This window comes from Oncorhynchus masou, unplaced genomic scaffold (genome assembly GCF_036934945.1).
Source record: "Oncorhynchus masou masou isolate Uvic2021 unplaced genomic scaffold, UVic_Omas_1.1 unplaced_scaffold_1023, whole genome shotgun sequence".
NCBI lineage: Eukaryota > Metazoa > Chordata > Actinopteri > Salmoniformes > Salmonidae > Oncorhynchus > Oncorhynchus masou.
The window spans coordinates 204,152-231,720 of record NW_026999918.1 but is presented as its reverse complement, the minus strand read 5'-3'; the positions used below and the strand labels follow the sequence as shown (position 1 = coordinate 231,720).

The 27,569-nt window shown below is 42.2% G+C and overlaps 1 pseudogene; it reads left to right on the top strand.

The window, feature by feature from the left end:
* Window positions 1–27,478, top strand: LOC135528705 (cytochrome P450 3A27-like; annotated as a pseudogene).
* The last annotated feature ends 91 nt before the right edge of the window (window positions 27,479–27,569 follow it).

Genomic DNA, 27,569 nt, shown 5'->3' with positions numbered 1-27,569 from the left:
ACAATAACAACTTGTAACCTGCACGGTTGTTATTCGAGATCTGCAGCGTCAAAGAAGAACCACACAAGAACTGGACAGAAAAAACAACTCAAAATCTGTCAGACCATCGGAGAAGTGAACTCGAACGAGACTGAGAGAAAACGGAGCCTTTGTGTTCAGAAGCAGCAGGGAGGCGAACCGGAGGAAAGATGATGAGTTTTCTGCCATACTTCTCCGCTGAGACCTGGACCCTCCTGGCCCTCCTCATCACCTTCATTGTAGTGTAAGGACTTACATCAAATCAAATGTTATTCGTCACATGCATCCTAGTTTATCTCGTGGAAATAATCAGTCAATAATATTTCACAAATAAAATAAAGCCGAGCTGGTTCATGAAAACAACAACTTTTGCAGTCTTGGCAAACACTTCTTATACATCTGTCCTCCTTACGTGACACCCATAGTAACTCTTCTAATTGACTCATCACCTCTGGCCTTTACCCACTGTTATCTTATTGCCTTGCACTAAGTTTGGTTTCACTTTAGGGCAAGGAAACTTTAGAGCCACAGCAATAGCTCAACAATACAGACATGTTCTCAACTAGGACAGGTGCATGTAGGACCATAGCAACAGTCCATAGGAATAACCAGTACATGTAATCCTGCTAACTCCTCTGGAAGGGAACACTCATGTTCTGATAAAATCCCAAGAGGTGTAACCATAGCAACAGTCCATAGAAATAACCAGTACATGACATCCTGCTAACTCCTCCGAAAGGAACACTCATGTTCTGGTAAAATCCCAAGAGGTGTAACCATAGCAACAGTCCATAGAAATAACCAGTACATGTCATCCTGCTAACTACTCCGAAAGGAACACTCATCTTCTGATAAAATCCCAAGAGGTGTAACCATAGCAACAGTATATATTAGACCATACCACTGCTACCAAAATAAACAGCCATGTCCTCTCCCCAGACAGGTGCATGTCTAATGGTGTCTGATGACCCAAACCCACATAAACAGTGCACTCATCTTGCAGACCTTCCTGAAATGCATCATGGCCACAAATGTTCTGGAAAATGCTGAATATTAACCGGTGTAGACTAACAGTGAAATGCTTACTTACGGTTCCTTTTCCAACAATGTATCATAACTCAAGAAGAGACCCAGATGGGGACACAGGATGAAGATGGTTGGAGTCTTAGATGTTTAATAGTCCAAAAGAGTAGGCCAGTGAATGGTCGTGGACATGCAAAAGGTCAAAACCAGATCAGAGTCCAGGAGGTACCGAGTGGCAGACAGGCTCGAGGTCAAGGCAGGCAGAATGGTCAGGCAGGTGGGTACAGAGTCCAGAAACAGGCAAGGGTCAAAATCGGGAGGACTTGAAAAAGGAGAAATAGCTTGGACATACAAGACGGACTGGCACAGAGAGACAAGAAACACAGGGATAAATATACAGGGATAAATACACTGGCACAGAGAGACAGAAAACACAGGGATAAATACACTGGGGAAAACAAGCAACACCTGGAGGGAGGTGGGGAAAATTACAAGGACAGGTGAAACAGATCAGGGTGTGACACAATGATAACATGGTAATTTGCAGAATAACATGGATATATACAGAATAACATGGTTATATACAGAATAACATGGATATATACAGAATAACATGGTTATATACAGAATAACATGGATATATACAGAATAACAAAGTATATATAGCAGAATAACATGGCTATATACAGAATAACATGGTTATATAGCAGAATAACATGGATATATACAGAATAACATGGCTATATACAGAATAACATGGTTATATACAGAATAACATGGCTATATACAGAATAACATGGTTATATACAGAATAACATGGTTATATACAGAATAACATGGCTATATACAGAATAACATGGTTATATACAGAATAACATGGCTATATACAGAATAACATGGTTATATACAGAATAACATGGTTATATACAGAATAACATGGCTATATACAGAATAACATGGTTATATACAGAATAACATGGTTATATACAGAATAACATGGCTATATACAGAATAACATGGTTATATACAGAATAACATGGCTATATACAGAATAACATGGTTATATACAAGAATACTATACTTAATATAACTTCTCTAGAACATATTACTATTTACTGTGTGTGTGTGTGTGTGTGTGTGTGTGTACAGGTACGGGTACTGGCTCCCACGGTGTATTCACTAAGATGGGGTATCCCTGGTCCCAAACCTCACCTTAGCTTTGGCACAATGATGGAGTATAGAAAGGTTAGTACCCATTCAGAATAAATATCTTTCTCATTTTAAACAACAGTGTTATTTTTATCCTATGTAAAACAATACATTGAGAAGGGGAAAAAGAGGGACTAGTCTTTTTGTTGTTTGAACAGTAGATAAATACAAGGTCATTTGAGACCTGATCAGTCTAGAAGTTGTATTATTGACCCTGGGGACCATATAAAATAACAAGCCCTCCTCAACCTCACCTATTTCAGGTGTAGCTGCTCTGTTCAGCTGTAGGACACACCTACATGACCTCCTAGTGCATGTTTTTTTTAATCTCACGCTTCCTCATTCCATCTCTCTCTCTCTCTCCCCCTCTCTCCCCGTCTCTCTCTCCCTCTCTGCTTTCTCTCTCTCTCCCCTCTCTCTCTCTCTCTTTCTCTCTGTCTGTCTCTGTCTCTCTCTGTCTCTCTCTCTCCCCCCCCCTCTCTCCCTCTCTCCTCCCCCTCTCTCTCTCTCCTCTCTCTCTCCCTCTCTCTCTCCCCCTCTCTCTCTCTCTCCTCTCTCTCTCTCTCTGTCTCTCTGTCTCTCTCTGTCTCTCTCTCTGCAGGGCTTCACTAACTTTGACACAGAGTGCTTTCAGAAGTATGGGAGAATCTGGGGGTGAGTTCAGTTGGCTGTACCGTACTAGGATGACTCACAACTGTACTATTCCTTACAATTCATCACCTGCTGGAGCTGTCATGTGACCATGAGGAATGTTAGTAGTAATATCAACAACAACCCGACTAATGTTTTCTTTGTAGTTTTATATGAGGTGGTTAAATGTGTGTCTGTGTTTCTCCTCTGTGAAGGATCTATGATGGGAGGAAGTCTGTTCTGTGTATCATGTAGTTGTATATATAGTGGTTAAAGCCAGGTCTGTGTTTCTCCTCTGTGAAGTCTGATCTATGATATATAGGGAGGCAGGTCTGTTCTGTGTATCATGGAGGATTGTTCTGTGTATCATGTAGGATTGTAGTACCAGACCCCTTCAATTTTTTCCACATTTTGTTACATTACAGCCTTTTTCTGAAAACGGATTAAATTGTTTTTCCAATCTACTCACACAGTAACCCATAATGACAAAAACAAACAAATTCAATATCACATTTACGTAAGTATTCAGTTCCTTTACTCAGTACTTTGCTGAAGCACTTTTGGCAGCAATTACAGCCTCGCGTCTTCTTGGGTATGATGCTACAAGCTTGGCACACCTATATTTGGGGAGTTCTCCAATTCTTCTCTGCAGATCTGGTCTCTGGCCACTCAATGACATTCAGAGAACTGTCCCAAAGCCTCCCTGTGTTGTCTTGTCTGTGTGCTTAGTTGTTGTCCTGTTGGAAGGTGAACCTTCACTCCAGTCTGAGATCTGATTCTTAACTTCTTGCGTCGAGCAATCCCGGATCCGGGATCCTATTTATAGCCTCAAGCTCATTAGCATAACGCAACGTTAACTATTCATGAAAATCGCAATGAAATTTAATAAATATATTTGCTCTCAAGCTTAGACTTTTGTTAACAACACTGTCATCTCAGATTTTCAAAATATGCTTTTCAACCATAGCTAAAACAAGCATTTGTGTAAGAGTATTGATAGCTAGCATAGCTATAAGCCTAGAATTCAGCCAGCAACATTTTCACAAAAACAAGAAAATCATTCAAATAAAAATCATTTACCTTTGAAGAACTTGAATGTTTTCAATGAGGAGACTCTCAGTTAGATAGCAAATGTTCAGTTTTTCAAAAAATATTATTTGTGTAGGACAAATCGCTCCGTTTTGTTCACGTTTGGCTATGAAAAAAACCTGTATCCAGTTATAGCCTCAAGCTCATTAGCATAACGTAACGTTATGTGAAAAATCGCAAATGAAATGAAATGAATGTGCTAGCTCTCAAGCTTAGCCTTTTCTTAACAACACTGTCATCTCAGATTTTCAAAAATATGCTTTTGGAACCATAGCAAAACAAGCATGTGTAAGAGTATTGATAGCTAATAGAGTATTTCAATAGTAATACAGGGCAACATTTGCACAAACCAGAAAAGGATTCAAATAAAATAATTTACCTTTGAAGAACTTCGGATGTTTTCAATGAGGAGACTCAGTTACATAGCAAATGTTCAGTTTTTCCTGAAAGATTCTTTGTGTAGGAGAAATCGCTCCGTTTTGTACATCACGTTTGGATACAAAAAAAAACGAAAATTCAGTCATCAAAACGGCGAACTGTTTTCCAAATTAACTCCGTAATATCGACTGAAACACGGCAAACACTGTTTAGAGTCAGTCCTCAATGTGTTTTTCACATATCTCTTCATTGATATATCGTTCGTGGTAGTCTACTTTTCCGGTGAATCGCTTGGAAAAAGACGTGCAGTTGAAGATGACGCACCAATTTCGACAGAGGACACCGGGCGGACACCTGGCAAATGTAGTCTCTTATGGTCAATCTTCCAATAATATGCCTACAAATATGTCACAATGCTGCAGACACCTTGGGGAAACGATAGATCGGGCAGGCTCAATCCTTGCGCATTCACAGCCATATAAGGAGACAATGAAAAACAGAGCCTCAAAAATCCTGCTCATTTCCTGGTTGAAGTTTCATCTTGGTTTCGCCTGTAGCATCAGTTCTGGGGCACTCACAGACAATGTCTTTGCAGTTTTGGAAACATCATGCATCATCATGCATAGAGCATCTTTTGCGACAAAATATTGCGCTTAAAACAGGCATGTTTTTTTATCCAATAATGAAATAGCGCCCCCATAGATGTAACAGGTTAAGCAGGTTTTCATCAAGAATCTCAGTACTTTTCTCACTTAATCTTTCCCTCAATCCTGACTAGTCTCCCAGTCCCTGCCGCTGAAAAACCTCCCCACAGCATGATGCTGCCACCACCATGCTTCACTGTAGGGATGATGCCAGGTTTCCTCCAGACATGACACTTTTCATTCAGGCCAAAGAGTTTAATCTTGGTTTCATCATCAGACCAGAGAATCTTGTTTCTCATGGTCTGAGTGTCACGACTTCCACCCAAGTTTGTCCTCTCCTTGTTGACGTCATTGGTCTTCGCCGATCTACTTTTGATTGGTGGAGTGCTGCTGAGATGCTTGTCCTCCTGAAAGGTTCTCCACAGAGGAACTCTGGAGCTCTGTCAGAGTGACCATCAGGTTATCTCCTTGACCCAGGCCCTTTTCCCCCGATTGCTCAGTTTGGACAGGTGGCCAGCTCTAGGAAGAGTCTTGGTAGTTCTTTGATTAAAGAATGATGGAGGCCACTGTGTTTTGGGGGACCTTCAATGCTGCAGAAATGTTTCCCAGATCTGTGGCTCAACACAATCCTGTCTCGGAGCTCTACGGACAATTCTTTCGACCTCATGGCTTGGTTTTTGCTCTGACATTGTTAACTTCCGGTGAAGGAGAGGAGGACCAAAATGCAGCGTGGTTATCTTCTCCATACATCTTTAATAAAGATAATAACGAACAATATACAAAACACACTAAATGTAACTAAACGTACCGTGAAAAACCAAAACAGCCCTATCTGGTGCAAACAAACACAGAGACAGGAACAATCACCCACAAAACACTCAAAGAATATGGCTGCCTAAATATGGTTCCCAATCAGAGACAACGATAAACACCTGCCTCTGATTGAGAACCACTCCAGACAACCATAGACTTTTCTAGACAACTATACTAAACAACAATCCCATAACCTACAAAAAAACCCTAGACAAAACACACCACATAAATAACCCATGTCACACTGGCCTGACCAAAATAATAAAGAAAACACAAAATACTAAGACCAGTGCATGACAGACATGCACTGTCAACTGTGGACCTTTATATAGACAGGTGTGTGCCTTTCCCAATCATGTACAATGAATGGAATTTACCACAGGTGGACTCAATCAAGTTGAAGAAACATCTCAAGGATGATCAATGGAAACAGGATGCACTGAGCTCAATTTGGAGTCTCATTGCAAAGGGTCGGAATACTTATGTAAATTAGGGTATTTCTGTTTTCGCTTCGTTATGGTGTGATGTTGTTATGGGGTATTGTGATGTCGTTATGGTATATTGTGATGTTGGTATGGGGTATAGTGATGTCGTTATGGGGTATTGTGATGTCGTTATGGGGTATTGTGATGTCGTTATGGGGTATTGTGATGTCGTTATGGGGTATTGTGATGTCATTATGGTGTATTGTGATGTCATTATGGTGTATTTGTTTTTCACCTTTATTTAACCGGGTAGGCTAGTTGAGAACAAGTTCTCATTTGCAACTGCGACCTGGCCAAGATAAAGCGTAGCAATTCGACACATACAAAAACACAGAGTCAGACATGGAATAAACAAAACATACAGTCAATAATACAGTAGAACAAAAGAAAACAAAAAAATATATATATACAGTGAGTGCAAATAAGGTAAGTTAACTCTTGAAACTCCCCATCCCGGATCCGGGATCGTGACTAAAGCCTCAGGCTCATTAGCATAACGCAACGTTAACGATTTCTGAAAATCGCAAATAAAATTAAAATAATGCGTTTGCTCTCAAGCTTAGCCTTTTCTTAACAACACTGTCATCTCAGATTTTCAAAATATGCTTTTGAACCATAGAAATTGACTAATTTGTGTAAGAGTATGCAAAGCTAGCATAGCATTTTGTGTAGCATGTAGCACGCAACATTTTCACAAAAGCCAGATAACCAAATAAATAAAATCATTAACTTTGAAGAGCTTCGGATGTTTTCAATGAGGAGACTCTCAGTTACATAGCAAATGTGCAGTTTTTCAAAAAAATATTATTTGTGTAGGACAAATCGCTCCGTTTTGTTCACGTTTGGCTATGAAAAAACCCTGTATACAGTTATAGCCTGAAGCTCATTAGCATAATGTAACGTTAACGATTTCTGAAAATCGCAAATAAAATGAAAATAATGCATCTGCTCTCAAGCTTAGCCTTTTAACAACACTGTCATCTCAGATTTTCAAAATATGCTTTTGAACCATAGAAATTGACTAATTTGTGTAAGAGTATGCAAAGCTAGCAATGCATTTTGAATAACATGTAGCACGCAACATTTTCACAAAAACCAGATAACCAAATAAATAAAATCATTTACCTTTGAAGAGCTTCTGATGTTTTCAATGAGGAGACTCTCAGTTACACACCAAATGCGCAGTGTTTCCTGAAAGCGTCTGTGTGTAGGAGAAATCGTTCCGTTTTCTACATTGCGCCTGGCTACAAAACGAACCGAAATGCAGTCACCTACAACGTAAAACTTTTTCCGGATTAACTACATAATATCGACCGAAACATGGCAAACGTTGTTTGGAATCAGTCCTCAAGGTGTTTTTTCACATATCTCTTCATTGACATGCAGTTCGTGAAGCTTGCTTTACTCTCTGTATTGTTTGGAAAAATACTGGCAGGTGACTTTGCGCACCAATTTCGCGCAGGACACCGGGCGGACACGTGGTAAATGTGGTCTCTTATGGTCAATCTTCCAATGATCTGCCTACAAATACGTCACAATGCTGCAGACACCTTGGGAAACGACAGAAAGGGCAGACTCATTCCTCTTGCGTTCACAGCCATATAAGGAGATCATGAAACAGAGCCTCCAAAATCCTTGTCATTTCCTGGATGCCATCTCATCTTGGTTTTGCCTGAAGCTCACGTTAAAGGGCACGCACAGAGAAGATCTTTGTATTTCTGGACACGTCAGAGTGTTTTCTTTCGAACAGTAGCAATTATATGCATGGTCGAGCATCTTTTTGTGACAAAATATCTTGTTTAAAACGGGAACGTTTTCATCCAAAAATGAAATTGCGCCCTAGAGTTCCAAAAGGTTAAGGAAATAAATAGGCCATGGTGGCGAAGTAATTACAATATAGCAATTAAACACTGGAATGGCAGAACATGAATGTGCAAGTAGAGATACTGGGGTGCAAAGGAGCTAGATAAATAAATACATACAGTATGGAGATGAGGTTGGTAGATAGATGGGCTGTTTACAGATGGGCTATGTACAGGTGCAGTGATCTGTGAGCTGCTCTGACAGCTGGTGCTTAAAGTTAGTGAGTCTTCAGCTTCAGAGAATTTTGCAGTTCGTTCCAGTCTTGGGCAGCAGAGAACTGGAAGGAAAGTAGACCAAAGGAGGAATTGGCTTTGGGGGTGACCAGTGAGATATACCTGCTGGAGCGCGTGCTACGGGTGGGTGCTGCTATGGTGGCCAGGGAGCTGAGATAAGGCAGGGCTTTACCTATTAGAGACTTGTAGATAACCTGTAGCCAGTGGGTTTGGCAACGAGTATGAAGCGAGGGCCAACCAACGAGAGTGTACAGGTCGCAATGGAAGGTATTGTATGGGGCTTTGGTGACAAAACGGATGGCACTGTGATAGACTGCATCCAGTTTGTTGGGTAGAGTGTTGGAGGCTATTTTATAGATGACATCACCAAAGCCGAGGTTCGGTAGGATGGTCAGTTTTGTGAGGGTATGTTTGGCAGCATGAGTGAAGGATGCTTTGTTGCGATATAGGAAGCCGATTCTAGATTTAATTTTGGATTGGAGATGCTTAATATGAGTCTGGAAAGAGAGTTTACAGTCTAACCAGACACCCAGGTATTTGTAGTTGTCCACGTATTCTAAGTCAGAACCGTCCAGAGTAGTGATGCTGGACGGACGAGCAGGTGCGGGCAGCGATCGGTTGAAGAGCATGCATTTAGTTTTACTTGCGTCTAAGAGCAGTTGGAGTCCATGGAAGGAGAGTTGTATGGCATTGAAGCTCGTCTGGAGGTTAGTTAACACAGTGTCCAAAGAGGGGCCAGAAGTATACAGAATGGTGTCGTCTGCGTGAGGTGGATCAGAGAATCACCAGCAGCAAGAGTAACATCATTGATGTATACAGAAAAGAGTAGGCCCGAGAATTGAACCCTGTGGCGCCCATAGAGACTGTCAGAGGTCCGGACAGCAGACCCTCCGTTTTGACACACTGAACTCTATCAGAGATGTCGTTGGTGAACCAGGCGAGGCAATCATTTGAGAAACCAAGGCTGTCGAGTCTGCCAAGAACAATGTTGTGATTGGGTCGAAAGCCTTGGCCAGGTCGATGAGTAATACAGTAATGTTTCTTATCGATGGCGGGTATGATGTCGTGCACCCAGCTCTGAAACCAGATTGCATAGCACAGATTGCACAGATTGTGTGTAGATTTATGAGGGTTTTGTATTTATCTATTCCATTTTAGAATAAGGCTGTAACTTAACAGAATGCCATAGTGAAGGATGTACGATGAGAGGCAGTGTCACGCCCTGACCTTAGTTATCTTTGTTTTCTTTATTATTTGGTTAGGTCAAGGTGGTGTGTTTAGTTTTTGTATGTCTATCTTGTCTAGGTGTTTATATGTCTATGGTTGCCGAGATTGGATCTCAATCAGGCAGCTGTTTATCGTTGTCTCTGATTGGGGACCATATTTAGGTAGCCATATATTTAGGTAGCCATATTCCTTGGATAGTTTGTGCGACAAAATGCCTCTGTGATGGATCTATGATGGCAGGCAGCCTGTTCTGTGTACCATGTAGTTATATAAATAGTGGTTATAGCCAGGTGTGTGTTTCTCCTCTGTGAAGGATCTATGATGGGAGGCAGTCTGTACAATGTAGTTGTATATATAGTGGTTAAAGCCAGGTGTGTGTTTCTCCTCTGTGAAGGATCTATGATGGGAGGCAGTCTGTACCATGTAGTTGTATATATAGTGGTTAAAGTCAGGTGTGTGTTTCTCCTCTGTGAAGGATCTATGATGGGAGGCAGTCTGTACCATGTAGTTGTATATATATATAGTGGTTAAAGACAGGTGTTTGTTTCTCCTCTGTGAAGGATCTATGATGGGAGGCAGCCTGTTCTGTGTATCATGTAGTCTATGATAGGCAGTATAGTGTATATATATATAGTGATTAAAGCCAGGTGTGTGTTTCTCCTCTGTGAAGGATCTATGATGGGAGGCAGCCTGTTCTGTGTATCATGGACAAAAGCATGATCAAGACCGTCCTGATTAAAGAGTGTTACAACATCTTCACCAACCGCAGGGTGATACACACACACACACACACACACACACACACACACACACACACACACACAAACTGAACAATAATAACCCACACATGTATTGCTGATACTATTGATACATTATTTGTGGCATCATTTCAAAGTAGTGTGAATATGATGTAAGCAGAATGAGCATTATTGAATCATATATTTGTTCAAACTGTCCTCCATGTTGTAGAACTTTACGTTTTCTGAACGGTGAGCTGTTTGACGCGGTGTCCGTTGCCGAGGACGATACATGGAGACGGATCCGCAGTGTCCTCTCACCTTCCTTTACCTCTGACGACTAAAGGAGGTAGAACCATCCCTCCAACTCTCCCTTTATATGTTTTATCAACTTGTTATAAACTCATTATAACTTGTTATAAACTCTATAAACTCATTATAACTTGTTATAAACTCTATAAACTCATTATAGCTTGTTATAAACTCTATAAACTCATTATAGCTTGTTATAACTCTATAAACTCATTATAGCTTGTTATAAACTCTATAAACTCATTATAGCTTGTTATAACTCTTCATTAACTCATTATAGCTTGTTATAAACTCTTTATTAACTCATTATAGCTTGTTATAAACTCTTTATTAACTCATTATAGCTTGTTATAAACTCTTTATTAACTCATTATAGCTTGTTATAAACTCTTTATTAACTCATTATAGCTTGTTATAAACTCTATAAACTCATTATAGCTTGTTATAAACTCTTTATAAACTCTATAGCTTGTTATAATTCTTCATTAACTTATTATAGCTTGTTATAAACTCTATATAAACTCAGAACTTGTTATAAACTCTTCAGCTCATTATAGCTTGTTATAAACTCATTATAGCTTGTTATAAATTCTATATAAACTCATTATAACTTGTTATAAACTCATTATAGCTTGTTATAAATTCTATATAAACTCATTATAACTTGTTATAAACTTCATCACATCACATTGCCAAATACATTTAAACTTACTTTTTCACAATTCTTGACATTTAATCTGAGTAAAATGTCCCTGCTTTAGGTCAATTAGGATCACCACTTAATTTTAAGAATGTGAAATGTCAGAATAAAAGTATAGAGAATGATTTATTTCAGCTTTATTTCTTTCATCACATTCCCAGTGGGTCAGAAGTTTACATACACTCAATTAGTATTTGGTAGCATTGCCTTTAAATTGTTTAACTTGGGTCAAATGTTTTGGGTAGCCTTCCACAAGCTTTCCACAATAAGTTGGGTGAATTTTGGCCCATTCCTCCTGACAGAGCTGGAGTCCGGTTAGTAGGCCTCCTTGCCTGCACCCCCACAACATGATGCTGCCACCCCTGTGCTTTACGGTCCTCCAAACATAACAATGGTTATTTCTCTCTATGGCCAAACAGTTCTATTTTTGTTTCATCAGACCAGAGGACATTTCTCCAAAAAGTAAAATCTTTGTCTCCATGGGCAGTTGCAAACCGTAGTCTTGCTTTTTTATGTGGGCTTTGGAGCAGTGGCTTCTTCCTTGCTGAGCCGCCTTTCAGGTTATGTGGATATAGGACTCGTTTTACTGTGGATATAGATACTTTTGTACCCGTTTTCTCCAGCATCTTCACAAGGTCCTTTGCTGTTGTTCTGGGATTGATTTGCTCTTTTGCACCAAAGTACGTTAATCACTAGGAGACAGAACGAGTCTCCTTCCTGAGGGGTAGGATGGCTGCTTTTGTTTGTACAGATGAACGTGGTACCTTCAGACTTTTGGAAATTTCTCCCCCGGAGGACCTGGAGACCTAGGACAATGCCTCGGGACTACCTGGCCTGATGACTCCTTGCTGTCTCCAGTCCACCTGGCCGTGCTGCTGCTCCAGTTTCAACTGTTCTGCCTGTGGCTATGGAACACTGACCTGTTCACCGAACATGCTACAGGTTCCGACCTGCTGTTTTCAACTCTCTAGAGACAGCAGGAGCGGTAGTGATACTCTGAATGATCGGCTATGAAAAGCCAACTGACATTTACTCCTGAGGTGATGACCTGTTTCACCCTCGACAACCACTGTGATTATTAATATTTGACCCTGCTGGTCATCTATGAACATTTGAACATCTTGGCCGTGTTCTGTTATAATCTGCACCCGGCACAGCCAGAAGAGGACTGGCCACCCCTCAGAGCCTGGTTCCTCTCTAGGTTTCTTCCTAGGTTTTGGCCTTTCTATGGAGTTCTTCCTAGCCACCCCTCAGAGTCTGGTTCCTCTCTAGGTTTCTTCCTAGGTTTTGGCCTTTCTATGGAGTTTTCATAGCCACCCTCAGAGCCTGGTTCCTCTCTAGGTTTCTTCCTAGGTTTTGGCCTTTCTAGGAGTTTTTCATAGCCACCCCTCAGAGCCTGGTTCCTCTCTAGGTTTCTTCCTAGGTTCTGGCCTTTCTAGGGTGTTTTTCTTGGCCACCCCTCAGAGCCTGGTTCCTCTCTAGGTTTCTTCCTAGGTTCTGGCCTTTCTAGGTGTTTTTCTTGGCCATCCCTCAGAGCCTGGTTCCTCTCTAGGTTTCTTCCTAGGTTCTGGCCTTTCTAGGGTGTTTTTCTTGGCCATCCCTCAGAGCCTGGTTCCTCTCTAGGTTTCTTCCTAGGTTCTGGCCTTTCTAGGGAGTTTTTCCTAGCCACCCCTCAGAGCCTGGTTCCTCTCTAGGTTTCTTCCTAAGTTCTGGCCTTTCTATGGAGTTTTTCTTGGCCATCCCTCAGAGCCTGGTTCCTCTCTAGGTTTCTTCCTAGGTTCTGGCCTTTCTAGGGAGTTTTTCATAGCCACCCCTCAGAGCCTGGTTCCTCTCAGGTTTCTTCCTAGGTTTTGGCCTTTCTAGGGAGTTTTCCCGCCACCGTGCTTCTACACCTGCATTGCTTGCTGTTTGGGGTTTCAGGCTGGGTTTCTGTCCAGCACTTTGAGACATCAGCTGATGTACGAAGGGCTATATAAATAAATTTGATTTGATTTGATTTGTGACAGCTCGTCAGTTGACCTAATTTCGACCCTAGACCAACGAGGGAGTCTACTGCAGTCTTATTCCGTTAGTACTTTAGTATGTTAGTTAGTTAGTTTGTACCTTTGCTGTTTGGGGTTTGAGGCTGGGTTTCTGTCCAGCACTTTGAGACATCAGCTGATGTACGAAGGGCTATATAAATAAATTTGATTTGATTTTGATTTGCTCTCAAGGATGAGCCAGACTTTGGGATCGAACACCAGGCGGTGCAGTGTTTTCACCGCTGCACCACCCAGGACCCCCTATCTTATTCATTCTAATGACATGATTGAATCATAATATAGGCCTAGAATTAGATGCAGATCACTTCTCCTCACGAAGATTTAATGGTTTAACACTAAAGAGCTTTTTATAAGGAGACGCCATGCTGTTCATACAAATAACTGGGAAATAACCTGGGAAAGGGGAGGAGTTACCGTTTTCTTGTTATTTATCCTGGGAGAGGGGAGGAGTTACCTGTTTCTCTCTGTTCTTTATACTGGGAAAGGGGAGGAGTTACCGGTTTCTCTCTGTTCTTTATCCTGGGAAAGGGGAGGAGTTACCCATTTCTCTCTGTTCTTTATCCTGGTAAAGGGGAGGAGTTACCGGTTTCTCTCTGTTCTTTATCCTGGGAAAGGGGAGGAGTTACCCGTTTCTCTCTGTTCTTTATCCTGGTAAAGGGAGGAGTTACCGGTTTCTCTCTGTTCTTTATCCTGGGAAGGGGGAGGAGTTACCGGTTTCTCTCTGTTCTTTATCCTGTGAAAGGGGAGGAGTTACCGGTTTCTCTCTGTTCTTTATCCTGGGAAAGGGAGGAGTTACCGGTTTCTCTGTTCTTTATCCTGTGAAAGGGGAGGAGTTACGGTTTTCTCTGTTATTTATCCTGCGAAAGGGGAGGAGTTACCAGTTTCTCTCTGTTATTTATCCTGGGAAAGGGGAGGAGTTAGCGGTTTCTCTCTATTCTTTATCCTGGGGAAAGGGGAGGAGTTACCGGTTTCTCTCTGTTCTTTATCCTGGGAAAGGGAGAAGTTATTGGTGTAAATCTGGGTAACTGGGTTACTGCCATTCAACCCTAATCATTAGGCAGCACTCTGCTAACCACTCTCTCTGTCTCTCTCTACCTCTTCTCTCTCCCTCTCTTCCTCTACCTCTACCTCTCTCTGTCTCTCTCTACCCTCTCTTTCTCTTCCTCTACCTCTATCTCTTTCCTCTAACTCTCTGTCTCTCTCTACCTCTCTCTCTCTCTCTCTCCTCTATCTCTCTCTCTTCTCTCTGTCTCCTCTACCTCTATCTCTTCCTCTACCTCTCTCTGTCTCTCTCTACCTCTCTCTCTCTCTTCTCTCTCTCCTCTCTCTCTCTCTCTTCTCTCTCTCTCTCTCTCTCTCTCTATCTCTTCCTCTGCCTCTATCTCTTCCCTCTCTCTCTCTCTCTCTCTCTCTTCTTCCTCTACCTCTCTCTACCTCTATCTCTATCTCTTCCCCTACCTCTCTCTCTGTCTCTCTCTGTCTCTCTACCTCTCTCTCTCTCTCTCTCTCTTCCTCTACCTCTCCTCTCTCTCTCTCTCTCTCTCTTCCTCTACTCTACCTTCTCTTCCTCTACCTCTCTCTCTCTGTCTCTCTTCCCTCTCTCTCGCTCTCTCTCTCTTCCTCTACCTCTCTCTCTGTCTCTCTCTACCTCTCTCTCTGTCTCTCTTCCTCTCTCTCGCTCTCTCTCTCTTCCTCTACCTCTCTGTCTCTCTCTTCCTCTCTCTCTCTCCTCTACCTCTCTGTCTCTCTGCCTCTCTCTCTACCTCTACCTCTCTCTCTCTACTTCTCTTTCTCTCTCCTCTAGATGTTTGGTATCATGAAGCAGCACTCTGCTAACCTGCTGAACGGAATGAAGAAGCAGGCAGATAAAGACCAGACCATCGAAGTGAAGGAGTGAGTCCTGATTGACCTCTAGCTTTTCACCTCATAACTCTGAGTCTTGATTATAATACACACACACACACACACGCGCACACACACACACGCTCACACACACACGCACACACACACACGCACACACGCACACGCTCACACACACACACACACACACGCACACACACACACACACACACACACGCACACGCACACGCACACACACGCTCACACACACACACACACACACACACACACACACACACACACACACACACACACACACACACACACACAGACACACACTGCCTTGATAACAGCTTTGCACACTCTTGGCCTGAGGTAGAGCACCTCTTTATAAGCTGTAGACACTATCTACCAGGATTTCATCTATAGACATCTATAGACATATATATATATAGATGTCATTGAGCCGCCAACAGATCCAAAGCCCTCACGTTGGTAACCATGAAGTGCTTTGAAAGGCTGGTCGTGGCTCACATCAACACACCATCATCTCGGAAACACTACACCCACTCCACTTCACATACCACCCCAACTGATCCACAGATGATGCAATCTCGATTGCACTCCACACGGCCCTTTCCCACCTGGACAAAAGGAACACCTATGTGAGAATGCTGTTCATTGACTACAGCTCAGCGTTCAACACCATAGTGCCCTCAAAGCTCATCACTAAGCTAAGAACACTGGGACTAAACACCTCCCTCTGCAACTGGATCCTGGACAGCCAATAGGGAGGAGGTCAGAGACCTGGCCAAGACAACAACCTCTCCCTCAATGTTTGCAAGACAAAGTAGCTGATCGTGGACTACAGGAAAAGGAGGACCGAACATGCCCCCATTACAATCGACAGGGCTGTAGTGAAGTGTGTTGAGAGTTTCAAGTTCCTTGGCGTCCACATCACCAACAAACGAACATGGTCCAAAACACCAAGACAGTCGTGAGGAGGGCACGGCGACGCCTTTTTTTACCTCAGTAGACTGAAAAGATTTGGGTCCCCAGATCCTCAAAAGCTTCTACAGCTGCACCATCGAGAGCATCCTGACCGGTTGCATCACCGCCTGGTATGGCAACTGCTCATTATCTGACAGTAAGGAGCTACTAAGGATAGTGCGTAACGGCCCAGTACATCACTGGGGCCAAACGTCCTGCCATCCAGGACCTATATACTAGGCGGTGTCAGAGGAAGGTCCCAAAAATAGTCAAAGACTCCAGTCACCCGGATCCTCCCAAGTGGTGCAATGGTCTAAAGCATCACAGTGCTAGCTGTGCCACTAGAGATCCTGGTTGGAGTCCAATGGTCTAAAGCTTCACAGTGCTAGCTGTGCCACTAGAGATCCTGGTTCGGGTCCAATGGTCTAAAGCATCACAGTGCTAGCTGTGCCACTAGAGATCCTGGTTCGAGTCCAATGGTCTAAAGCTTCACAGTGCTAGCTGTGCCACTAGAGAACCTGGTTCGAGTCCAATGGTCTAAAGCACCGCAGTGCTAGCTGTGCCACTAGAGATCCTGGTTCGAGTCCAGGCTCTGTCCTGGCGCTGAACAATTAATCAATTGGCCACCCAAACTGTTTACGTATTTTTTGCTTTAGTTTATTTTGTAAATATTTTCTTAACTCTGTTTCTTGAATTGCTTTCTCAGTTAAGGGCTTGTAAGTAAGCATTTCATGGTTCTACACCTGGTACACCTGGTGTATTCGGCGCATGTGTCACGGCTTTCGTTGTGGGAAGGAGGAGCGGACCAAAATGCAGCGTAGTTGTTATTCATTTTATTTAATAAGGAAACTATACACGATAAACTAACAAAATAACAAATGTACGAAAACCGAAAACAGCCCTATCTTGTGCAAAACACAGAGACAGGAACAATCACCCACAAACACACAGTGAACCCCAGGCTACCTAAATATGGTTCCCAATCAGAGACACAACTAACACCTGCCTCTGATTGAGAACCATATCAGGCCAGACATAGAAATAGACAAACAAGACATCCAACATAGAATGCCCACTCAGATCACACCCTGACCAACCAAAACATAGAAATATACCAAATAAACTATGGTCAGGGTGTGACAAGTACCCCCTCCCCCCAAGGTGCGGACTCCGGCCACAAAACCTGAACCTATCGGAGAGGGTCTGGGTGGGCATCTGTGTGACAGCATGTGTCAAATACATTTCATTTGATTTAGTTGTGGTGAGTAGTTGTGTGGTGAGTAGTTGTGTGGTCAGCAGTTGTGTGGTCAGTAGTTGTGTGGTCAGTAGTTGTGTGGTTGTGGTCAGTAGTTGTGTTGTCAGTAGTTGTGTTGTCAGTAGTTGTGTGGTCAGTAGTTGTGTGGTTATGGTCAGTAGTTGTGCTGTCAGTAGTTGTGTTGTCAGTAGTTGGTGGTCAGTAGTTGTGTGGTCAATAGTTGTGTGGTCAGTAGGTGTGGTCAGTAGTTGTGTGGTTAGTAGGTGTGGTCAATAGTTGTGTGTCAATAGTTGTGTGGTCAGTAGGTGTGGTCAGTAGTTGTGTGTTTGTGGTCAGTAGTTGTGTAGTCACTGGTGTGTCAGTAGTTGTGTGGTTGTGGTCAGAAGTTGTGTGGTCAGTAGGTGTGGTCAGTAGTTGTGTGGTCACTGGTTGTCAGTAGTTGTGTGGTCAGCAGTTGTGTGGTCAGTAGTTGTGTGGTCAGTAGTTGTGTGGTTGTGGTCAGTAGTTGTGTGTCAGCAGTTGTGGTTCAGTAGTTGTGGTCAGTAGTTGTGTGGTTGTGGTCAGTAGTTGTGTTGTCAGTAGTTGTGCTGTCAGTAGTTGGTGGTCAGCAGTTGTGTGGTAAGTAGTTGTGTGGTCAGTAGTTGTGTGGTCAGTAGTTGTGTGGTGAGTAGTTGTGTGGTCAGCAGTTGTGTGGTCAGTAGTTGTGTGGTCAGTAGTTGTGTGGTTGTGGTCAGTAGTTGTGTTGTCAGTAGTTGTGTTGTCAGTAGTTGTGTGGTCAGTAGTTGTGTGGTCAGAAGTTGTGTGGTTAGTAGGTGTGGTCAATAGTTGTGTGGTCAATAGTTGTGTGGTCAGTAGGTGTGGTCAGTAGTGTGGTCAGTAGTTGTGTGTTTGTGGTCAGTAGTTGTGTGGTCACTGGTTGTCAGTAGTTGTGTGGTTGTGGTCAGAAGTTGTGTGGTCAGTAGGTGTGGTCAGTAGTTGTGTGGTCACTGGTTGTCAGTAGTTGTGTGGTCAGCAGTTGTGTGGTCAGTAGTTGTGTGGTCAGTGTGGTCAGCAGTTGTGTGGTCAGCAGTTGTGTGGTCAGTAGTTGTGTGGTCAGTAGTTGTGTGGTTGTGGTCAGTAGTTGTGTTGTCAGTAGTTGTGTTGTCAGTAGTTGTGTGGTCAGTAGGTGTGGTCAATAGTTGTGTGGTCAGTAGGTGTGGTCAGTAGTTGTGTGGTCAGTAGTTGTGTGGTCAGTAGTTGTGTGGTCAGTAGTTGTGTGGTCAGTAGGTGTGGTCAATAGTTGTGTGGTCAATAGTTGTGTGGTCAGTAGGTGTGGTCAGTAGTTGTGTGTTTGTGGTCAGTAGTTGTGTAGTCACTGGTTGTCAGTAGTTGTGTGGTTGTGGTCAGAAGTTGTGTGGTCAGTAGTTGTGTGGTCACTGGTTGTCAGTAGTTGTGTGGTCAGCAGTTGTGTGGTCAGTAGTTGTGTGGTCAGTAGTTGTGTGGTTGTGGTCAGCAGTTGTGTGGTCAGCAGTTGTGTGGTCAGTAGTTGTGTGGTCAGTAGTTGTGTGGTCAGTAGTTGTGTGGTCAGTAGTTGTGTGGTCAGTAGTTGTGCTGTCAGTAGTTGTGCTGTCAGTAGTTGGTGGTCACTAGTTGTTTGGTCAGTAGTTCTGTAATTGTGGTTGTGTTGCAGGTTCTTTGGGCCCTATAGTATGGACGTGGTCACCAGCACAGCTTTCAGTGTGGACATTGACTCTCTGAACAACCCTTCAGACCCCTTCGTCTCCAACGTCAAGAAGATGACCAAGTTTGACATGTTCAACCCACTGTTGCTCCTATTCGGTGAGACCACACACACATAGACACACGGACACACAGTTTAACTTTTTAATCATATGCAGTTGTACACCTTTCTATAAAACGTTTCTCTCCTCTTCTCCTCTCCTGTCCTCCCTGCTCTCCTCTTCTCCCTATCCACCTCCCCCCTCCTCATCTCATCTCCTCTCCTATTCTCCTCTATCCTCCTATTCTCATATTCTCCTCTCGCCTCCTTTCCTCTCCTCTCCTCTCCTCTCCTTTCCTTTCCTTTCCTTTCCTTTCCTCTCCTTTCCTCTCCTCCCTCTTCTCCCGTCCTCCTCTCCCCTCCCTTTCTCCTCTTCTCCTCTCCTGTCCTCCCTCCTCTCCCTCCTCCTCTCCTCTCGTTCTCCAGTGTTGTTTCCTTTCATAGGTCCTATCTTGGAGAAGATGAAGTTTTCTTTCTTCCCGTCTGCGGTGACAGACTTCTTTTATGCCTCGCTGGCGAAGATCAAATCTGGACGTGACTCTGGGAAATCAACCGTAAACTTGTTTTATATTTGTATATGATTGTTATGTTGATATTTTCATCTATACATTTATATTTGTACTGTAATATTCTGTATTTACTTATTATATAACTATGAAACTATGAAATATAACTAGTGATGGGGACCAATAAGGAATGTCTATATCGATATCATGTCGGAATTTAAAAACACTATTATTGGGACCCAAAATCTACAGTCATATTAGAATATGTTTGTGTTGGTTGTGATTGGACGAGATCCAGTAGAATCTGTTTGTCTTGGTTGTGATTGGACCAGATCCATTAGAATCGGATTGTCTTGTTTGTGATTGGAACAGATCCACTAGAATCTGATTGTCTTGGTTGTGATTGGACCAGATCCATTAGATCTGCAAGTAGTCTAGTAGTTAGAGTGTTGGACTAGAAACCGAAAGGTTGCAAGATCGAGTTCACGATCTGACAAGGTAAAATCGGTCCTTTTCCACCTGAACAATGCAGTTAACCCACTGTTCCCTGGTAGGCCGTCATTGAAAATTAGAATTTGTTCTTGACTGACTTGCCTAGTTAAATAAAACAATTAGCTGTTGCAAAAGCAGCAGCTACTCTTCCTGAGGTCCACATGAAACAGAACATTGAGGCAAGGACAGAACTACATACATTTTCAAAAGGCACATGTAGTCTACATATAAATGCAGACACACAAACTACCGAGGTCAAATAGTGGAGAGGTGTTGCTTTATCTGCTTTTTTTGAAACCAGGTTTGCTGTTTCTTTGAGCAACATGAGATGGAAGGAAGTTCCATGCAACAAGGACTCTACATAATACTGTACATTTTCTTGAATTTGTTCTGGATTTGGGGTTTGATGAAAAGACCCCTGGTGGCATGTCTGGTGGGACAAGTGTGTGTGTTAGAGCTGTGTGTAAGTTGACTATGCAAACAATTTGGGATTTTTAACACATTGTTTCTTATCAAAGGTGATGCAGTCAGGCACTCCTCAACTCTTAGCCAAGAGAGACTGGCAGCATAGTATTTATATCAGCCCTCTGATTACAATTAAGAGCAAAACGTGCCGCTCTGTTCTGGGCCAGCTGCAGCTTAACTAGGTGTTTCCTTGCAGCACTGGACCACAGATTAGACAAAACTAGACCCTGCAGAACTTGCTTTTTGGGGAGCATCTCTTTTTTTTTTAATGTTTTTTATTTCACCTTTATTTAACCAGGTAGGCCAGTTGAGAACAAGTTCTCATTTACAACTGCAACCTGGCCAAGATAAAGCAAAGCAGTGCGACACAAAAAACAACAGAGTTACATATTGAATAAACAAGTGTACAGTCAATAACACAATAGAAAAAGAGAAAGTCTATATACAAATGGCCACAGTAGTGAAATAGGCCACAGTACCGAAGTAATTACAATTTAGCAGATTAACAATGGAGTGATAGATGATCAGATGGTGATGTGCAAGTAGAAATACTGGTGTGCAAAAGAGCAGAAAAGTAAATAAAATAAATACAATATGGGGATGAGGTAGGTAGATTGGGTGGGCTATTTACAGATGGACTATGTACAGCTGCAGCGATCGGTTAGCTGCTCAGATTGCTGATGTTAGTGAGGAAAATTTAAGTCTCCAGCTTCAGCGATTTTTGCAATTTGTTCCAGTCACTGGCAGCAGAGAACTGGGAGGAAAGGCGGCCAAAGTTGGTGTTGGCTTTGGGGTTGACGAGGAGATATACCTGCTGGAGCGCGTGCTATGAGTGGGTGTTGTTATCGTGACCAGTGAGCTGAGATAAGGCGGAGCTTTACCTTAGCATAGATTTATAGATAACCTGGAACCAGTGGTTCTGGCGACGACTATGTAGAGAGGGCCAGCCTAATAGAGCATACAGGTCGCAGTGGTGGGTGGTATAAGGGGTTATGGTAACAAAACGGATAGCACTGTGATAGATTACATCCAATTAGCTGAGTAGAGTATTGGAAGCTATTTTGTAGATGGCATCGCCGAAGTCGAGGATCGGTAGGATAATCAGTTTTACGAGGGGAAGTTTGGCGGCGTGAATGAGGGAATGAGGGAGGCTTTGTTGCGAAATAGGAAGCTGATTCTAGATTTGATTTTGGATTGGAGATGTTTGATTTGAGTCTGAAAGGAGAGTTTACAGTCTAGCCAGACACCTTGGTATTTGCAGTTGGAGGCCAAGGAAGGAGTGTTGTATGGCATTGAAGCTCGTTTGGAGGTTAGTTAACACAGTGTCCAAAGAAGGGCCAGATGTATACAGAATGGTGTCGTCTGCATAGAGGTGGATCAGGGAATAACCCGCAGCAACAGCGACATCGTTGACATATACAGAGAAAAGAGTTGGCCAAAGAATTGAACCCTGTGGTACCCCCATAGAGACTGCCAGAGGAAAGGACAACAGGCCCTCCGATTTGACACACTGAACTCTGTCTGAGAAGTAGTCGGTGAACCAACTATCTGTTGGTTGTGATTGGACCAGATCCAGTAGGATCTGTTTGTCTTGGCTGTGATTGGACAAGATCCAGTAGGATCTGTTTGTCTTGGCTGGGATTGGACAAGATCCAGTAGGATCTGTTTGTGTTGGCTGTGATTGGACATATTTGACCTAAATTCATTCTGCTTCCAGAATCGGGTGGATTTCTTACAGCTGATGATCGACTCTCAGAAAGGCAACGACACGAAGACAGGAGGGGAACCGACTAAAGGTACCTGCCGAACACACACCTGCAATCTACTGTTACAAACACACACCTGGAAACTACTGTTACAAACACACACCTGTAAACTACTGTTACAAACACACACCTGTAATCTACTGTTACAAACACACACCTGTTACAAACACACACCTGTAATCTACTGTTACAAACACACACCTGTTACAAACACACACCTGTAATCTACTGTTACAAACACACACCTGTTACAAACACACACCTGTAATCTACTGTTACAAACACACACCTGTTACAAACACACACCTGTAAACTACTGTGACAAACACACACCTGTAATCTACTGTTACAAACACACACCTGTAATCTACTGTTACAAACACACACCTATAATCTACTGTAACAAACAAACACCTATAAACTACTGATACAAACACACACCTGTAATCTACTGTTACAAACACACACCTGTAATCTACTGTTACAAACACACACCTGTAAACTACTGTTACAAACACACACCTGTAAACTACTGTTACAAGCACACACCTGTAATCTACTGTTACAAACAATCACCTGTAAAATACTGTTACAAAGACACACACCTGTAAACTATTATTACAAACACACACCTGTTACAAAACACACCACCTGTAAACTATTATTACAAACACACACCTGTAAACTACTATTATAAACACACACCTGTAAACTACTGTTACAAACACACACCTGTAAACTACTGTTATAAACACACACCTGTAAACTACTGTTATAAACACACACCTGTAAAATACTACTATTACTAACACACACCTGTTACAAACACACACCTGTAAACTATTGTTACAAACACACACCTGTAAACTACTATTATAAACACACACCTGTAAACTACTATTACTAACACACACCTGTTACAAACACACACCTGTAAACTATTGTTACAAACACACACCTGTAAACTACTATTACTAACACACACCTGTTACAAACACACACCTGTAAACTACTGTTATAAACACACACCTGTAAACTACTATTACTAACACACACCTGTTACAAACACACACCTGTAAACTATTGTTACAAACACACACCTGTAAACTACTATTATAAACACACACCTGTAAACTACATTACTAACACACACTGTTACAAACACACACCTGTAAACTACTGTTACAAACACACACCTGTAAACTACTGTTATAAACACACACCTGTAAACTACTGTTATAAACACACACCTGTAAACTACTATTACTAGCACACGCCTGTTACAAACACACACCTGTAAACTATTGTTACAAACACACACCTGTAAACTACTATTATAAACACACACCTGTAAACTACTGTTACAAACACACACCTGTAAACTACTGTTATAAACACACACCTGTAAACTACTATTACTAACACACACTACTGTTACAAACACACACCTGTAAACTATTGTTACAAACACACACTGTAAACTACTATTATAAACACACACCTGTAAACTACTGTTACAAACACACACCTGTAAACTACTGTTATAAACACACACCTGTAAACTACTGTTATAAACACACACCTGTAAACTACTATTACTAACACACACCTGTTACAAACACACACCTGTAAACTACTGTTACAAACACACACCTGTAAACTACTGTTACAAACACACACCTGTAAACTTCTGTTATAAACACACACCTGTAAACTACTATTACTAACACACACCTGTTACAAACACACACCTGTAAACTACTGTTGCAAACACACACCTGTTACAAACACACACCTGTAAACTACTGTTGCAAACACTCAACTGTCACAAACACACACCTGTAAACTACTGTTACAAACACACACCTGTTACAAACACACACCTATAAACTACTGTTACAACCACACACCTGTATACTACTGTTACCAACACACACCTGTAAACTACTGTTACCAACACACACCTGTAAACTACTGTTACAACCACACACCTGTTACAAACACATACCTGTTACAAACACACACCTGTAAACTACTGTTGCAAACACTCACCTGTTACAAACACACCTGTAAACTACTGTTGCAAACACACACCTGTTACAAACACACACCTGTAACTACTGTTACAACCACACACCTGTAAGCTACTGTTACAACCACACACCTATATTCTACTGTTACCAACACACACCTGTAAACTACTGTTACAAACACACACCTGTACACTTCTGTTAAAACCACACACCTGTTACAAACACATACCTGTTACAAACACACACCTATAAACTACTGTTGCAAACACTCACCTGTTACAAACACACACCTGTAAACTACTGTTAAACACACACCTGTTACAAACACACACCTGTAAACTACTGTTTCAAACACACACCTGTAAACTACTGTTACAACCACACACCTGTAAACTACTGTTACAAACACACACCTGTAAGCTACTGTTACAACCACACACCTGTAAAACTACTGTTTCAAACAAACACCTGTAAACTACTGTTACAACCACACACCTGTAAACTACTGTTACAAACACACACCTGTAAGCTACTGTTACAAACACACACCTGTAAACTACTGTTACAAACACACACCTGTTACAAAAATGTCACGTAGAGTAGAGCCAGAAGTCTAAACTGAAAAAACTGACCGCTATCAAATATAAAGATGGCAGAGCCGCAAAAGGTCTTCTGGGTGTTTGTTTACAGAGATTCGGAAGAAAAACAACAGTAGCCATCCAAAGTATCCTTTATGGGGGCAGCTTAACCTCTTGGGTAGGGGTGTATTTTTCACCTCCCAAAAAGAGAGCCCAAAGTAAACTGCCTGTTACTCAGGCCCATGAGCTGGGATATGCATAACATTGGTAGATTTGGATAAAAAAACACTCTAAAGTTTCTACAACTGTTAAAATAATGTCTGTGAGTATAACAGAACTGAAATGGTGACCCAGAGTACGAACCAACCCCTCCCCCTCAAACAAATTCTGCCTACCACTATTTTCAAGGACTGTCACTTCTTTTATTATAAGGCGAAATCCTCCCAGATTGCAGTCCCTTGGACTTCCACTAGATGTCAACAGTCTTTAGAAAGAGTTTCAGGCTGGTTTTTGTCATTTGGCCAGATGAGGTAACAGTAGTAGTGGGTCCCGTTTGGCTGTAGTGTTTCCATGCGCATGGACGAGAGCGTTCTTTCTGTTTATCTCCGGTAAAGACAATAATGATTCTCCGTCTTAAAAATGTATCATTTTTTTTATTAGGTTAAGGTTGGATTATAAACGTTGTTTGACTTGTTTAGATATGTTTAGATACGTTCATTAGTAACGTTTGGGATTCATTGTGTATGCAATTTGAAGGAGGGAAACCGGTGGATTATTGAATGAAGCTAAACTGAGTTTTTATGGATATGAAGAAGAACTTTATCGAACAAAATGACAATTTTTGATGTAACCGGGACCAAAAGAAGAAGATCTTCAAAGGTAAGGCATTTATTATATCGCTATTTCTGACTTTCATGTCGCAACTGCCTGGTTGAAAAATTATTTTCATGCATTTGTATGCTGTCCTCAGATAATTGCATGGTGTGCTTTTACCGTAAAGCCTTTTGAAATCTGACACAGCGGCATAATAACAAGAAGTTAAGCCTTATTTTGATTTATTGCACGTAAATTTTAATGAGTGTTAGATATTTAAATACTGTAGTTTGAATTTCGCGCTCTGGAATTTCACAGGATGTTGTCGTAGTGCGGTACGTCGTAACATTACAACCACACACCTGTTACAACCACACACCTGTTAATTTAACTAATGTTACAAAACACACACCTGTTAATTTAACTAATGTTACAAAAAAACACACACCTGTAATCTACTGTTACCAACACACACCTATAAACTACCTTAACAAATACACACCTGTTACAAACTATTCCCTCTCTGTTTATCTTCTCCCTTCTATCTCTCTCTCTCTCCTCCCTCCACAGGACTGACTGATCATGAGATCTTGTCTCAGGCCATGATCTTCATCTTCGCCGGCTACGACCAGCAGCAGTACTATGAGTTTCCTGGCCTATAACCTGGCCTGTCATACCAAACTGCCTGGTTCAACAAGGTAACCCCCAAACCATGACCAAACTGCAGGAGGAGATAGATACTGTGTTCCCCAACAAGGTAACCCCAAACCATGACCAAACTGCAGGAGGAGATAGATACTGTGTGGGTGCCAGATGTGGTGAGGTACTGATGTGTGTGTAACAGTGGTGTCAGATGGGGTGAGGTACTGATTTGTATGTAACCACGGTGCAGGCTCCAATCAAGTATGAAGCTCTAATGCAGATGGACTATTTGGACTGTGTGTTGAACGAGTCTCTGAGACTGTACCCCATCATGCTGCGACTGGAGAGGGTCGCCAAGAAGACGGTGGAGATTAACGGCATCGTCATCCCCAAAGACTGCATTGTCCTGGTTCCCACGTGGACCCTCCACCGTGACCCAGAGATCTGGTCTGACCCTGAGGAGTTCAAACCAGAGAGGTACTGGACCGCACCGTAACCACAATCCAACCATAACACCACCATAACACAACCATAACATAACCACAATACAAAAACAAGATCATTAATACATTTTGCTACAACGTGCATCATTATATCATCATACAATGTGAAATGTTTCTGAACCACAACCACAAATCAACTACAATACAATGTGTCTGCCCTCCCCCTGTCCAGGTTCAGTAAGGAGAACAAGGAGTCTATTGATCCGAACACGTACATGCCGTTTGGGGCGGGGCCCAGGAACTGTATCGGGATGCGATTCGCCCTGATCATGATCAAACTGGCCATGGTCGAGCTCCTCCAGAGTTTCACTTTCTCCGTCTGCGACGAGACCGAGGTGAGAGACGCTCACTTGAGCAGACAGAATGTGACATCATCAAACATCAGTATCTGTTTCAGCATGGTCAGCACCTGTTTTAACATGGACCTGTTTTAACATGGTCACCACCTGTTTTAGCATGGACCTGTTTTAACATGGTCACCACCTGTTTTACCTGTTTAAACATGGTCACCACCTGTTTTAACAT